This window comes from Anolis carolinensis, chromosome 3 (genome assembly GCF_035594765.1).
Source record: "Anolis carolinensis isolate JA03-04 chromosome 3, rAnoCar3.1.pri, whole genome shotgun sequence".
In the NCBI taxonomy this organism is placed as follows: Eukaryota; Metazoa; Chordata; class Lepidosauria; order Squamata; family Dactyloidae; genus Anolis; species Anolis carolinensis.
In genome coordinates, this window is record NC_085843.1 from 189473621 (window position 1) to 189490081 (window position 16461).

The 16461-nt window shown below is 42.5% G+C and overlaps 1 long non-coding RNA gene across 2 annotated transcripts in view; it reads left to right on the plus strand.

The window, feature by feature from the left end:
• The first annotated feature begins 787 nt into the window (after nucleotides 1–787).
• The window catches only part of LOC134297702 (uncharacterized), a 114958-nt gene continuing 99284 nt past the window's right edge, over nucleotides 788–16461 (plus strand). For both annotated transcript variants that reach the window (XR_010004548.1, XR_010004547.1), the window contains exon 1: nucleotides 788–2303. This is a non-coding gene — a long non-coding RNA (uncharacterized LOC134297702). The remainder of the gene's footprint in view (nucleotides 2304–16461) is intronic.

The following is a 16461-nucleotide window of genomic DNA, read 5'->3' on the forward strand; positions in this document are numbered from 1 at the left end:
AGCCATATTATCAAAGCAGATAATGTGGATTTTCTGCTTTGATAATCTGTATTATACAGCGGTGTAGAAGGGGGCCTTAGATTGCACCAGTATTTCCATCTTTTAACAGCTTCTCCTTTATTGCTTGCTATTTAGGTTTTATCTTCATATTTCGCAATTGATTTAAAGGAGAAATCCTACCGGTAAGATTTTACTTCCTTTAACCTTTCCGTAATTATTCAAAGTCTTTCTGCACAAATAGAAAGACACTGAATGAAACATGCTCTACGCCCATCATATTCTACGTTAGAAGATCTTGTGCTGTTTTCAATATATCGTCTGTAATTCTGCAGGGACATAGCATGCTTGTAACTGACCTTGCTCCTGTAGGAAATAGAATTCTAAAGATGAGCAATGTCCATATCCTGTAACTATGTAGCAAAGCCAGCAATGGGATTGATGCACAGTGGTACCAAAATTAATGGGGACCAATGTGCTATGGTCCCATATGCACATTGGGCCATGGCACACATTGGGCACTCTTGCTGGTATATAATCATGCATGTTTGCTGTTCAATTACCAGGTTTCTTTTGCCACTGCTACTGAGAGAAGTGTTTGCAAATTTATGTTGAGTGAATTCTTCACTGCATAATGTCAAAAAGTAACGATTATATCATCAGCATAAGATTTTCACTGGATCTAAGTGTCATCATGCAATTTGCATTTTCAATATTAAACGGCTGAATATTCAGGTCTAGAGGGATGCCTACCCACCAGGATATTAAAAAAGTATCTTTGATGCCGCACAGATATAAAATCCTATTTTTATATTTGATTGCTGCATTCTCTCACTCTATAGCAAACTCATGCACAACGAAGGAACAATCTGTGCTTACAGGTCCTTTAGCATTCCTCTTATTGTCCCTTTCAATATACTGAAGACTATATCTTGCAGGGTCATTTGGCCCTACATGGATCAGAAGGAAAGCTTAATGGTCAGTGGGCTTGATGGGTTTTGCTCAAGTCGCTGCAGACAGCACACTTCTTGAGACATCTTCCCAGGTTCACATACCACAGTTTCTGTTCCTCTCAAGTGTTCCTCTCATTTTTCTTTTTGCATCATCTCTTTTTAATTAAATATTAAACTCTAATAGAAAAAACAAAGAAAACGAACAATATTTCTGCATACATTAAAACACACTAACCTCACTAATACTTACAAGCCAAACTACACAACATACATCTCTATTATAAAAAGGTAAAGGTTTCCCCTGACATTAAGTCCAGTCATGTCTGACTCTGGGGGTTGGTGCTTATCTCCATTTCTAAGCCGAAGAGCTGGCGTTGTCTGTAGACACCTCCAAGGTTATGTGGCCGGCATGACTGCATGGAGCGCCGTTACCTTCCCGCCAGAGCGGTACCTATTAATCTACTCACATTGGCATGTTTTCGAACTGCTAGGTTGGCAGAAGCTGGAGCTAATAGCGGGCGCTCACTCTGCTCCCGGGATTTGAACCTGGGACCTTTCGGTCTGCAAGTTCAGCAGCTCAGCGCTTTAACACACTTCGTCACCAGGGCTCCTCATCTCTATTATAATTACATATAATTCTGAACTACAAACATATATACATAAAAGGTAAAGGTTTCCCCTGACGTTAAGTCCAGTCGTGACCGACTCTGGGGGTTGGTGCTCATTTCTATTTCTAAGCCAAAGAGCTGCCGTTGTCCATAGACACCTCCAAGGTCATGTGGCCGGCATGACTGCATAGAGCACCGTTACCTTCCCGCTGGAACGGTACCTATTGATCTACTCACATTGGCATGTTTTCGAACTGCTAGGTTGGCAGAAGCTGGAGCTCATAGCGGGCGCTCACTCTGCTCCCAGGATTTGAATCTGGGACCTTACGGTCTGCAAGTTCAGCAGCTCAGTGCTTTAACACACTTCGCCACCAGGGCTTCCACATATATACATACATTGATTTTAAAAGTGGAATTCTTACTACTCTTTTTTCCATTCTTTTTCATTTAGTATTTTTAATTCCACCTTATTGCAAACAAATAGTCCTACTTATTTTAACATTGATGATCTCATCTAATGGGGGTGTAATTGGCAGAATGCACTGCTTCGCCTTCCCTTTCACTGTGGAGCCCGCCGGCTCCCATCCCATGACACATTGCAACTTCTGGTGGGTTTGCACAGTGAAAGAGAAGGCAAACTGGCACATGCCACCGTGGTGGCAACGTGAGAGGCTTCCTGTGTTGTCTTGAATCAACGAGGGGAATCTAGGTGGTGGATGCTTCTCCCCGTGGGATAGATTTACTGGTAAGTCGGGCAATGCCCACAAACTGGAAAAGATAATCAACCCAGTCCCTGTGAATTCTGATGGTTCAAATCCAAATTTCACAGCTATTCATTGGTTCTCTTGTGTAGCCACTCCTTGTGTTGAAGTTTAGCACAGCTCAATCTCTTTTCTCTGGCTCCCCCTGTCCCTCCGCCTCTCCATCCACGTCTTGATTTACATTTGCCAGGGAGATGGGAAAGTAAGAGGGAAGCTTGCTGCTTTCTCTTCCTGGGAGGGCCTTGAACTGGCGTGCCCTGGCTGAGGCACTTATTATCCTCGCTGCTCTAGCTGCAAGCTCCCTCTACTATGGGGCGACTCAATGGGAATTTAAATACCTCATGATTGTTGTCTCAGAGAATAGGAAAAGGCTGCATTAAAGAGTAAATTACAGCGGAGAAATAACTGGCCGAGGGCAGACAAGCACGTTTTCAACAATTTGCAAGCAACAATTCCCGAAGATTCTTGTAGGAATTGCAGAATGACATCATAACCAAAGTAACCAAAGTTACCACGATAGCACATTTTTTCATATCTCATCAGCAGTATAGATTTATACTCAACTAATTGCTAACATAAAGTTTGAGACTATGCATTCACTGAATGTGTTAGAATTATTCAAAACAGACTTCGGTGGCGGCGAGGGGAAATTCCTATTTTCTTTTACTTTTTGAATCAGAGTACGAAAGCAAAATCTCCCACTTTCTTTATAAGGCCCAAGTGCCATATTCTTTTCTTGCACTGGAAATCCACAGGTGCAACTTCTGTGCAGTGTGCATGTGCTTTTTAGTACATCTGCAGGGATACAACAAGCTTAGCAAATCCTTGCAGACCAGTATGAATACAAGGCTGTCCTATAAACACCAGTCTTTACTTTGAATTTCACTGTATTCCCTGGCTTGTCTCACAACTTTTTAGCATGCATTGCATGTAGCTTTTATTGTGTGTTAATAAAAGAAGAAGAAGAATGTTACGCGGTAGCAGCTGCTTTCACAAACCAGCCTATAGTCAGTTTCTGGAAGGGAAAACCGTTTGCAGCCAAACGTTTAAATAAACTTAAAATCAGCCAAGCTAATTCAGGTTGTGTTTTTGCTTGTTTATAAGAATAAAATGTGCCAGTTTTGATTTCCTGTGCTTCAGTTTATCCACTATGAAAAATAATCATCCCAGTGCTGGCAGTTCTTACTGTTCTGAGTTATGTGGAAACTGGATTAGTCCTTCAACGCTCTACTTTTTTCATTTTATGAATATGCTGCCATGTTATCATTCCTACAGATGCTGCTGTCATTCCAAATTAGTTTTTAGTCCTATGTTTTGTGTGGGTAGCCTTCCTGTGTTTGGGGTTTGAATTTGGGCATGAGGATGGCAATTTTACTTTATTTTTTTTAGTCATTCCCTGAATGTAAACTAAAATCTTAATGAAATCCCTGGTTGTCAATGAGTAACTAGGTTAATGAGAAGGGCCCACAATTCACCACAAAAAAGGAGAATTGTTCAATGTCTGAGATCAAGCAAATGAGTTTCTTCTGAAAGTTGGTAGAATGGGAAAATGTTATGCCAATGCCACATTATCATAGGATGTCTACGTCCCACACCACTGGAGAAATTATACTCTTTAGCTGGCATTGCACCCCTTGACATCCACCACAAAGTAGTAGCCAACAATGAAAAGACCAAGGCATTGACATCTCTGGCCCATCCTCTGTTCGGATATCAGCCAGCACGGCAACACCTTAAATCAAGAAATAGTTTTCTAAGATCTATAGAGATACTCGCAGGAAGCGAGAGTCCAAAAGTGGCAGGCTAAGACCCGGAACCTCAATCCGTGGCTGACGCCAGATGAGAGATTCCCTCCTGGGCACACAGAAGACTGGGTGACTTGGAAGGCGCTGAGCAGATTTCACTCTGGCTCCACGAGATGCAGAGCCAGCCTTAAGAAATGGTGCTACAAAGTGGAGTCCACGACATGCGAGTGCGGAGAAGAGCAAACCACAGACCACCTACTACAATGCAGCCTGAGCCCTGCCACATGCACAATGGAGGACCTTCTTATAGCAACACCAGAGGCACTCCAAGTGGCCAGCTACTGGTCAAAGGACATTTAGTACAATGCCAAGTTTAAGCAGAGGCTGGATGGCCATCTGTCAGGGCTGCTTTGAATGCGATTTTCCTGCTTCTTGGCAGGGGGTTGGACTGGATGGCCCGTGAGGTCTCTTCCAACTCTATGATTCTATGAACAAGGAGCCAACCAATTTATCAACATCTGTAAAATTATGAAAGGGATCTGTATTTTCAAACAATACTGTATTTTTTTCTGAAGATTTCAAGTTACTCAAATCAGGTCCAAGCTACAGTGGCCCCATAGCATACATACTCGTTACGTTGGTGGTGTTTTGTGGCAGGACTGATCTGACAACCTAGATCAGTGGTTCCCAAACTTATTTGGCCTACCTCCCCCTTTCCAGAGAAAATATTACTCAGTGCCCCCTGGAAAGAGGGGCGTGGCTTAGAGGCGTGGGTGTGGCTCCTGCTCAAGATGGCGAGGCTGAGCTTCTCCCCCAGTCCAAGATGCAGGGCTGGGATGGGGAGGTGGAGGTGGGCGGGGCCACAAATGGTCTCCCAGGACTGGGATGAGCTCTGAGGCAGGGCTGAGCTTCTATCCCTGTCCTGCGGTGCCTGCCAGGACACAGGGGGCGGGGCTAGAGGAGGAGGCAGGGCCTCTTCCCAAATGCCTGATGGGGCTGAACCTCTATACCCCACCCCTGTGTTCTAACAAGTGCCTCAGGGGAGGTATACAGAGGCTCAGCCCTGTCTTGCGCTCTTGGGAAGAGGCCCTGCCTCCGCCCCTGCCCTGTCGTTTAGTCCTAAAAGGCCTCTCAGGAGAGGTATAGAAGCTCAGCCCTGTCTTGGGCTCTTGGAAGGAGGCCCCGCCCCCTTCCCTAGCTCCGCCCTCTGTGTCCCAACAAGCGCCTCAGGAGAGGTATAGATTCTCAGCCCTGTCTCAGGCTCTTGGGAAGAAGCTATGCCCACTCCTCTAGCTATGCCCCCCTATATCCTAACAGGCACCTCAGGTGCTCAGCCCTGTCTCCGGTACTTGGGAAGAGGCCCCGGCCCTCCTCTGGACCCACCCCTGTGTCCTAATAGGTGCCATCACCACCACCCTGGATCACTGCAGTGCCCACCAGGGGGCAGTAGCACCCACTTTGGGAATCACTGATCTAGATCGACTTTACTTGATAGTCTGCTTGGGATTTTCTGTACAGTTTCGAAGTGGCAGAATCTCAACTACCAGCAGTGTTGGTGCTGCCGGGAAGCCACCATATGGGACCCCCCCAGCCCGACACCCCACCTTAGGGCATTCTGGCTGAAGCACCCACTTGCTAAGGCCACTGGTAGGGGAAGGGGGAATTCCCCCCCCCCCTTGATCTTCACACTCACTGATAGCAGCCAGACCACCCACAAGAAAGTAGGTAGGAGGGGATGAGAGAAGCCACCCTGCTCCCTTAGGCCATCTGAGCCAGTCCAGCTGTCCTGACAGCACCTAACTCAGGGGCGAACTTGAATCCTGGGCCAGTGTTAGAAGTTTCTCCTGAGTTAGTTTAATCCCGGAGACATCTATTTTAACATGGCCTTTCCCAGGGTTAAGCCACTGATGACCGTCACCCCGGCTTTCAAATTGATTTGAAATCGCAGCGGGGAGTTCCGCAGATCAGCCACCAGAGGAACGGAGCGGGACCGCAGCAGACTATTATTAAAAGATCTTTTTTTCCTTCACTTTCCCCTTCCCTGAACTATGTAACAAACCCCCCAATAAAAGTAGCATTTATTTTAACAGTAACACTCTCTATCCGGTTATTTTGTGTCATTCTCTGACTCCTTCCTTTGCATGCAATTTCTCTCTCTCTCTCTCCCTCTCACTAACCCGTCTGATCTTTAAAACCCTGGCGGAGGCTTCTCCGCCATAGATTAATACGCCGGACGATATAAATTGGCTCATATCTCTATCAAAATTACCCCTAGAACGCTCCTCTTTTAGTCCTAACCCTTTCTAAGGCTCCTGACTCGAAGACCACCAACGGAACCGAAATCGGTCCAGTTCTCGGCACCTCAACAGCTGACTGTCAAACGGGACCGACTGCTCCTTTCAAGCCAAACTGCTGCCTTATCCCGGACTTTCCTCTCCCCGCGACTCGCGGAATGGTTTTAAGAGATCCCTAGCCCCTTTCTGTGAACTGGGGATGGGGGATCGCTCTCCCGCTGGGGAGACATAGATCTCCAAGTACCCTCACCCTCTCTGCCGCTGCCAGGGGGTGCCCGGATGGATGCCCTCCACGTTTCATTCATACTTTCATAATTTTATGAAGGAGAAGAACACTCTTCCCCAGACCTATCCCTGGACTTATGAAATCTTATACTTCCAAAGACTACAACCCACATGTGCCCCTTCCCCATGCCATCTTTATGAATTCCTTATGAACTCTTTTTCCTCATGTATCCGTGAATTTTCATATTCTATGTACTTGGACATTCTCATGACTCACTATTGTATGAACTTCTAATCGTTGGGCTAACTTCATGAATTGTGAAATCATGCTGCTAGAACTCCACTCCTATGACTTTCCATATTGGGTTCCCCAGATGTTGTAAACCTCGTTCTTATCAAATGTTTTCAATTGTTTATATCATCCATGATTCCCCTTTATGCAATGTAACCCCCCTCTATGGATTCCCCCTTTTACTTCCTTGAAATCTGTCTATCTGCCTATATGTATTTGTACTCTTTGGGATCCCCGGAAATTATGTGTTTTTCCTAGCTGGGTTTACGCTCCAACTTTATTTTATTTTTCATTTTTATCTCATATAATTGTCAAAATCATGAAATCAAATGGGAAATATTTTGACCCCAACCTGAACCCTAGCCCCTATGACCCAGGCCTCCCTTCCCAAAAACAAAAGGATAATCTGCTACAGTTTAACCCAATCTAATTCAGATTGCATGGACAATATAAGGCTGAGTCACCAAATTCGGAGTATAGTCCTAAAGGTGATTCAGCCCCCAGGGCAAACATTGTCATATCTCAGGAAATTCCAGGACGCCTCACGTTGAGCGCCCTGTGGAGCCTGTCAATTTTGGCTCATCAACACCCATCACCACTTCCCGTCTGACACCCCAAGGCATATCTAAAATCTGTGAATGTGACAGGACCCTGGACATCCTTGATGGGTGCCATTAATTCCTTTAGAAATCGGCCGGGCAAGGATTAATCTGATATTTCCTGTCCTGTCACTTCATTGTTTCAATAGCTCCCGCCTCCTCCTCTCTGATTGGCCCGAGTGGGGACAAAAAGTGGCTCCCCATTGGGCCAGCAGAGCGAGGCGGGAAACGAAAGCCCGCCTCGTTCAACCTCCCAGCCTATCCGCGATCAGATGGGCGGGGGAGCGGGGCGGGAAATTCAAAGGGCTGTCAGACCGAAACATTGTATAAATATGGCTTTATTTGAAACATATGATACGCTAGTAGACTGAATGATCACTACTAGTGTCCTTTTCAGCTGAATTGCTCAATAAAGACTCCTTGGCAGATTTTCCTTCATCTTTGGCGGACCTTCTTCATTTCGGCTCCAGGTTGTATTGCGGCTCATATTCTCCTTTTGGCTTCGCCAAGGTCCGTTCCCTCAGGACCGGGTCGGGTCTCTCCTTAAGGGCCCGATCCCCTAAAACGCGGTCGACAACACCACAACACTGATCTATTCTCAAACTTCACATATTTGCAAATAGAAAATAACAAGAAATAGTCATTATTAATGAGAAATGGAAACAGAATACTTACAAAGTGGTTTAATTTCCAGTCTTTTGTTTGCCATATATCAAGAAGTAATAATCACAATGTATATGGAGAAATTGGAATCTGTTTCAGAACTTCCCCCACTGAGAATTGTCTTCATTTTCACTGGTAGACTATGGGCCCTTCTACACATGCTGTAAAACACAGAAGTAACTGGGATAAAAAGGGGGATGGTGGTGGCATGACTGTATATCCCTGCAGTCATGGAAAACACATGGCTTCCTTCACATTTCCCTGTGTGAACTGCTCCAGCGCATGTGTTTTAAAAGCCGTAAACAGCCGATTGAGCTGTCAAAAATGGAGCCACGGACACACAGGTGGCTAAAGGGAAGCAAAATGGGAAAGGAATTAGAATTCTCCACAACCATTCCTTTCTTCTGATTATAATATCAGACAGAGCTTGAATTAACAGTTGGGTGAAGAGAGAGGTATGAAACCTGCTTGTGCGTACATTAAGATCTCCGCATGAATGCATATGAGATCCAGCACATCTCAGAGAATTTTTTTTTTAAAAAAAAAAAACCTTCAGCGGGATGTCCCGGTCCACCCTTCATCTCGATTCACTTTAAAGGAAGGTGTGAGGAGGGCAGGGGACCATTTCTCAGGACTGACTGGTCTGTGTGTGGACTTGCTGTTTGGTCCCAGGGTTTTTTGCCCCAGTTTTTAAACTCATATTTTGATGCTGTCTGGAAGCGCCTTTAATTTTAAGGAACTGAACTTAATACTAATCTGCTTGTGATCACCTTCTATTGTATTTCTGTTTTAAAAGGAACATGTCATTTAATTGTCACACATAACATCTTTAAATTATTGCTGAAGTCCTTAAAATTGACTTTCTCAAACTTTTCTTAGATATGCTTTCCAACCTTGGAGAATATCTATGAATATCTCAAACACTGAGATGTGTAGTCTTAAGGCAGGATACACAAAGAACTTGGAAATAATTGAAGGCTTTTCTCAGTCATTTCATAAGCAAAAGAATCTGTCTGCATGTCACTAAAAACAGACTCCAAGAGAAGTCTCTTGTCCCTACCAGAATGCCAGATACTGTGTTATAAAGAGAACAAAAATCTTAACAAGCCACAAAATCCCTTTGTGCTGTATAATCAAGCATATGGAAGTACTTTCACCTTTGAAAATGAATCTTCAAGCCAAATAAACAAATTTTCTGACTTGTCAGCAGTTATAAAATATAGTAAGTAACATGTCTGTACTTCAGTCAACTTAATTTTATATTTTATCAGTCTTCAATGTGATAATGCTGCTTTGGTAAATATCTGAGTCCAGTTAATGTCATTTTCGCTATTTCCTCATCTAGCTAAAGGGATCTGCTATCAGAAGCTGCATGCAGATTAAATGCAGACTAGGGGTATGTGGTGGGTGCAAACTGTGCCAGGTGACACTATAAGAATGGAATGACATTAAATTGGCAAAGAATTGGACTAGTTCATGGGAGGGATTTTTTAAAAGTGACACCCATTTATTTATTTATTTATTTATTTATTTATTTATTTATTTGCAGTATTTATATTCCGCCCTTCTCACCCCGAAGGGGACTCAGGGCAGATCACATTACACATATAAGGCAAACATTCAATGCCTTAACATAGAACAAAGACAGAAAACAAACACAGGCTCCAAGCTGGCCTCGAACTCATGACCTCTTGGTCAGAGTGATTTGTTGCAGCTGGCTGCTCACCAGCCTGCGCCACAGCCCGGGCCTCCAATATCCATCCTCCAATATCTCAATTGTAAGGAACCATCATTTTTAAAGAGCAGTCAATACCTCAGTGTAATGTTGAAAAAGGCAAAAACACTTTGAATACAGCACGACGCACTCAGATTGCTTGGCCAATGGGTCAATTAAAATCTGAGAGTTGACTTTATTCTTATATAAAGAAAAAGGTGGAGATAGGTCTTCAGATGTGTTTTCAGTTCTGACAGTTCATTTAGCTTTTCCAGTAGATCATTCCAGTCTTGGGGTGGTCGATGAAAAGGTCCTCTGGGTGATGGTTACCAGTCAAGTAACTGCCCCCTAGAGGACCTAAGTGGATTCTATGGGAGATAGCGATCCTGTAGGTAACTTGTACCCAAACCATGTAGAGCCTTAAAGATCAAAACCAACACTTTGAATTTTGTCAAGTAACTAATTGGCACCCAGTGGATTGATTTTCGTATGGGTGTATTATGTTCTCTCCTAGATGTTTTATTAACCTGTCTGGCGACTGTGTTTTGAACTTGGTACAAAAGTAGCCCCATTGTATAGTCCAACCTTGAGGTTACCAGTGTGTGCACTATCATCTTTAGGTCCTCCAGTTCTAGGAATGGGTGCAGCTAGTGTATTAGCCAAAGCAGGTAGCAAGCACTCTTGATTATTGCATCTACCTGGGCTGACATTTGGAGAGACAGATTCAGAAACACTTCCAAGCTACGGGACGTCTTTTGTGGGAGTGTAACCCCATCCAGAACTGGTTGACACACTTCCATCTACAGGTTAGGACTCTTGATGACAAACACCTTTGTCTTGTCTGGATTCAGCTTCAATTCGTTTTTCTTCATCCAGACCATTACCTCCTCCAGGCATTCATTTAGAGGAGACACTATCCTTAGCTAAAGCTGTTTTTGAAAGCGTGGACAAATATATTTGGATGTCATCAACATACTGATAGCACCCGGCCACAGGGCCGGCCCTAGGTATTTTTCAAGTGTAGGCGTACAGAATTTTGGCACACCCCCCCAAACCAATCACTGAAAAATAAAAGTATTGGATAAGTGAAAATGTTGGATAATAAGGATGGATTAAAGAAAAGCCTATTAAACATCAAATTACATTAAGATTTTACAAATTAAGCACCAAAACACCATGTTTTACAACAAATCAACAGAAAAAGCAGTTCAATACTTAATGTTATATAGGAATTAATATATTTGTGAATTTAGCACCAAACATTGAACAGGAATATAGGGCAGTGTGGACTTAGATAACCCAGTTCAAAGCAGATATTGTGGGTTATTCTGCCTTGATATTCTGGGTTATATGGCTATGTGGAAGAGCCCTGAGGGTCCTTCCATACAGCCATATAACCCAGAATATCAAGGCAGATAATTAAAAGGCCACCGAAAGGGAATCTTGCTCCTGGTATTAAAAAAAACTTTAAAATCAGGACAATGAATAAAGAACAACACTTTGAAAACAGGGGAAATCCAGACAGTAAACAATCAGGGATAGCTAACACCTCCCAAAAAAATATTCTCCCAGGCAAGAAGAAGCCAGGCCTTGATGCCACAGGGCCATTAAATGCTAATGAAGGTGATTAATTACAACACTCACACCTGCTTCAAAGAAGAGTTCTTTCTCCCACCCTGGACCTTCTATAAACCCCACTTACCTAGCTTCCAAGTTCCCAAAGACCTCACAATCTCAGAAGGCCCTGAAGGCAGGCCTGCACAGTGCGAAGGCAGGACCGCGCCGGCCATAAGGCCCAGCGCGGGCCCCGGAAGGCCCAGCGTGGCTGCCAGAAGGCCCAGCACAACCGCTGGAGAGCCCAGCGCGGGCACCAGGAGGCCTGAAGGAGAAGGAGGCGGAGGTGGCACCATCCTCCCGGGGACCTCAACTGCGCCCCCAGGACAATGGCGCCACAGACAAGTGCCTAATTTGCCTCATGGTTGGACTGCCCCTGCCTGGCCACATAGGTCACAATGATCTCTCTGCGGTTTCACGTAAATGTTAAAAAGCATTGGGGATAGGATGGCTGCTTGTGGGATGCCACATAACAGCTCTTTTTCTGAGGAGCAGCTATCCCCTGGCACCACCATTTGGAACCTTCCTGAGAGGTATGACTGGAACCACAGCAATGCAGTTCCTCTGATTTCTAAATCCCTCAGGCATTCCAGAAGGATACCATGGTTGATGGTATCAAAAGGCACTGAGAAATCTAGAAGCACTAACAGGGACACACTCCCCCTGTTATTGTTAAGATGGAGACCATCCATTGAGGCAACTATAGCAGTCTTAGCTTTCAAGCCAGTTTGAAATGTGTGTCACCCAAGACTACCTCTGCAGTATATCAAACTTCACTGTATTATTATTATTATTATTATTATTATTATTATTATTATTATTATTATTATTGAAATTCATACTACCCTAATATTAATTATTTGAAAGTATTTTGTTGCATTTTTTAAAATGTCGTGTTTTTATACTATCGTTATGAGATTCTGTTCAAATTTGAAGAGGTATAAAAAATTGTGTTTGTGTATGCCTTCCAGTTGCCTGTTGACGTATGGTGATCTCATGAACGTCATAGAGTTTTCTTAGGCAAGAAGTACTCATAGGTGGTTTGTTATTTCTTTATTCTGAAATACAACCTGCAGCACCTGGTATTCCTTGGTGGTCTCCCCAAGATAAATAATAAATAAATATACTTTGTTATGGACTGGAGTTCTTCTCAGCCCAATCAAGTTTCTAAATCAGCCCATTCAGTATCACCTTTTATGAACAAAAAGGAACTGGAAACATTGCTCTTTCAATTGAATATAATATAATAAACTCCAAATTCTAGTGCTCTCTGGCAATTAAATTATATTCTTCTTTTACATCCTATACTTTTCTAGAAATTAGGCTTCATTGAACTTGATGGATTTTGCTGCTGAGTAGCACATATACCGAAATGCATGCATAGGATACAGTGGGAGAGTATAGTCAGAGGACTTTATCACACAAACCTACTATTCCACATAGTTAATTAATTAATTAATTAATTTACAGTATTTATATTCCGCCCTTCTCACCCTGAAGGGGACTCAGGGCGGATCACATTATGTACATATAGGGCAAACATTCAATGCCCATAAACACATCGAACCGAGACAGATACAGTCAGACAGATAGACGCAGAGGCAATTTAACCTTCTCCTGAGGGGGTGTTCGATTCTGGCCACGGGGGGAGCAGCTGCTTCATCATCCACTCTGATGGCACTTCCTCACTTCCTCATTCCAGCGTTGTAAATTAGTTAAACTTGCCTCCCCACTTTTTTTTATAAGTGGTACCTTATTTCCTACTTGATAGATGCAACTATCTTTCGGGTTGCTAGGCCAGCAACGAGCAGGGGCTATATTTTATTTTTAATTGACAGGTGCTCACCCCGCCACGGGCTGGCCTCGAACTCATGACCTCATGGTCAGAGTGATTTATTGCAGCAGCTGTTTACCAGCCTACGCCACAGCCCGGCCCCTAGTTGTGTTATTATTATTGTTGATATACAGTAGAGTCTCACTTATCCAACATAAATGGGCCAGCAGAACATTGGATAAGCAAAAATGTTGGATAATAAGGAGGGATTAAGGAAAAGCCTATTAAGTGTCAAATTACGTTATGATTTTACAAATTAAGCACCAAAACCTCATGTTTTACAACAAATCAACAGAAAAAGCAGTTCAATACACCATAACGTTATGTAGTAATTACTGTATTTACGAATTTAGCACTAAAACATCGCAATGCATTGAAAGGATTGACTACAAAAACACTGACTACTAAAAGGCAGACTGCGTTGAATAATACAGAACGTTGGATAAGTGAAGGTTGGATAAGTTAGACTCTACTGTATATCACATTGAACGCCTCTGATATCACACCTTTCTTCATTAGCACAATTAAGTTGATTCACCAGTTCAAACACCTTTGTAACCTGCTTTCCCACAATACTGCTGTTCCTTAATTATTTACTAACATTACTATTATTTGTAGTGTACTTATACAGTTCCAATATTTTTTTTAAGTAAATTTGAATTTAAAGGAAATGGAAAACAGCCAGCCTGGGGAGTAGATAGGGGAAGAGGAGGAGAATCCTGCTGCCTGGTGTTGCTTTATCGCCGGCATGCATCTTGCTGCTTCCATAGTTTGCTGCCAAGTGTGTGGGGCTAGCCATAGGCAAGGTAATTGTTGCATGTGCTACAGAGGTTCATGAAGGGAAAGCACTGTGATAATGTATGTAGGCAAGGTGGGAAAGGTGGCTCAGGTGATTTGGGTTGTGTTCCTATCATCATGAATTCATTGATTTGGAGACAGATCACCTCCATAGTCACTGAGTCTGGAAACATTGAGGGGCAGGTTTATCACTACCATGATTTGAATGCCAGTTTCAGGATTCCTTTCCACATACCGTTGCAGCATGTGCTGACAAGTTGGGGTACAAACACATTTCAAGCACATGATCTGCTCCTAAGCTAGAACCCATCCCATCAAAGAAAATATGACTGTTATTACAGTTAATCACCCCAAGGTATTCTTTGCTTCATTAGAGATCATGAATGCTGAACTACTTTAGTTGCTACAGAAGTCTGTGAAGCAAAGGTTAAGATGCACATTTTTATGAACAGAGCGTATAAAGTATCTTCCTGAGCAATAGACTGTATTATCAATAGAAGCTACACATGCTACAGCATGTAATGTGGCATTTAAGAGATTTTGCATTTACTTAATAGTTAGAGTAAATTATGTCATGCTGGCCACATGACCTTGGAGATGTCTATGGACAACGCTGGCTCCTCGGCTTAGAAATTGAGATGAGCACCAACCCCCAGAGTCAGTCACGACTGGACTTAACGTCAGGGGAAACCTTTATCTTTTTAACTAATAATTAGAGTGCACCTATACTGTACAATTAATGCAGTTTGACACTGCTTTAACTGTCATGGCTCAATGTTATGGAATCATGGGAACTTCTCTGCCAAAGAGTGTGGTGCCTCACCAAATTACAACTCCCAGGATTGTTGTGTTTTCTGGGCTGTATGGCCATGTTCCAGAAGTATTCTCTCCTGACGTTTCGCTCACATCTATGGCAGGTTAACTCACTCACTATTATCCCCCATAGTACATGTGTACTATGTGCATAGACTGTCATTTAGAGAAAGAAACTAGCCTGAGGACATGTGAGCTGCTTTTGTGAAAGGGGAGATGTTTAAGCTAATCTTCCCTTCATTTTTTTCTCAATTTGTTACTACAGATTTTGATGTACAGTGGCTGCTTAGTATCCACTAATTTTTGGTGAAATGACCCCATAGTTTCAATATTTTGGGTGAAATACCTATTGTATATACTGTAATGTCATTGTAAGATTGTGTCCCTTAAATAACCTGACAAAATCATTTTTTGGGGATTTTAAAAAATTCATAGAAAATGAGAAATTGTTATATAAGCTTCTAATACCTGAAACAAGGGGGTTTGAGGGTTGTATTGGATGGCCTATGTGGTATTTTTCAACTCTATGATTCCGTCATTCCATGAATAATTATATTTTACTTTAAATATTCTACTTTAAAGACAGTTCCTAGAATTCAGAGGAGCCCTGAGATGCCATGTAGGACATCCCTCCTTACTATGCTTTTTTTAACCTCCTCTAAACAAAACATGTTTCCAAGAACCCCATAATTCCCAATAACTCCTTCACTGGGTATATTTTAGCTAAAGTGAGCTACCATTATAGATGAATCATATCCAAAAGAATATGTGTATACAGTGTATATATATATATGTCTGTGTGCGAGTGTGTGTATGTATCTATATCCATATCTATATATAAAATTTGTGGGGTCAGTCTGTGGAAGGGCTGGATTCAACTGATCCCTGCACAGTTGCTCTTTCTATGTGAACCATTTAAATACAGTAGAGTCTCGCTTATCCAACCTTTGCTCATTCAACGTTCTGTATTATCAAAAGCAGTCTGCCTCCCACCCGGATCCATAGCTGATTCTCTAGGCAGGCAAGGATCACAGATTTTAAAAAAAATCTTCACAGGACTGAACTTTTTATAAATTTAACTTTTGACAATGTTGTTACTGTTAATTTCATGTTATGCAATTCTGTCTTTATTTGTAGTATTTTTTTTAGTAGTCAATGTTTTTGTATTCAATGTTTTCAATACATTGTGATGTTTGGGTGCTAAATTAGTAAATACAGTAACTACTACATAACGTTACTCTGTATTGAACTGCTTTCTCTGTTGATTTGTTGTAAAACATGATGTTTGGTGCTTAATTTGTAAAATCATAATGTAATTTGATGTTTAATAGGCTTTTCTTTAATCCCTCCTTATTATCCAACATTTTTGCTTATCAAACGTTCTGCCTGTAGGGACCATAAGCCAGAAAAATAGTAAACTATTGCCTATGTAGCTTTTCCTGTGCATATGCCCCTCCCTTCCTGATGCCTTTCTCCAAGAAGTTCCAAAGGGAGAAGAAAGCTCAGAGTAAACAAGTTAGGTCATTAGTATCACTTGTGCCAAGTAGGTGT